Here is a 390-nt window from a genome sequence, read left to right on the forward strand (position 1 = left end):
ATATATATATATATATATATATATATATATATATATATATATTATATATATATATACACACATACACATATATATACATATATGTACACATACATACATATGTGTGTATGGATTGATAGAATAGATTCAAATCACACCATCACTATGTGGTCCCTAATAAGACTATGTGGTCACAGGTAGGTTGTCTTGCCTTTGATCGTAGGTAGGACTGACCCAGGGTTAAACAAACAATAGCAGCAAGAACAACAACAACAACAACGGCTCGGACAGAAACAGGAGCAAATACAACCACCACCACCACCACCACCACCAGCAGCAGCACCACCACCACCACCGCCAATATTATCGCAGCCAGCACCACCACTACCTCCTCCCTACCACCAGCACTAC

At 39.2% G+C, this 390-nt stretch overlaps 1 protein-coding gene across 1 annotated transcript in view; it reads right to left on the reverse strand.

The window, feature by feature from the left end:
* LOC106878343 (zinc finger protein 239-like) overlaps window positions 1-390 on the reverse strand; it is a 108388-nt gene that overhangs the window by 45623 nt on the left and 62375 nt on the right. The gene's annotated exons all lie outside the window — the stretch shown is intronic.

Source organism: Octopus bimaculoides, chromosome 28 (genome assembly GCF_001194135.2).
Source record: "Octopus bimaculoides isolate UCB-OBI-ISO-001 chromosome 28, ASM119413v2, whole genome shotgun sequence".
Taxonomy (NCBI): Eukaryota; Metazoa; Mollusca; class Cephalopoda; order Octopoda; family Octopodidae; genus Octopus; species Octopus bimaculoides.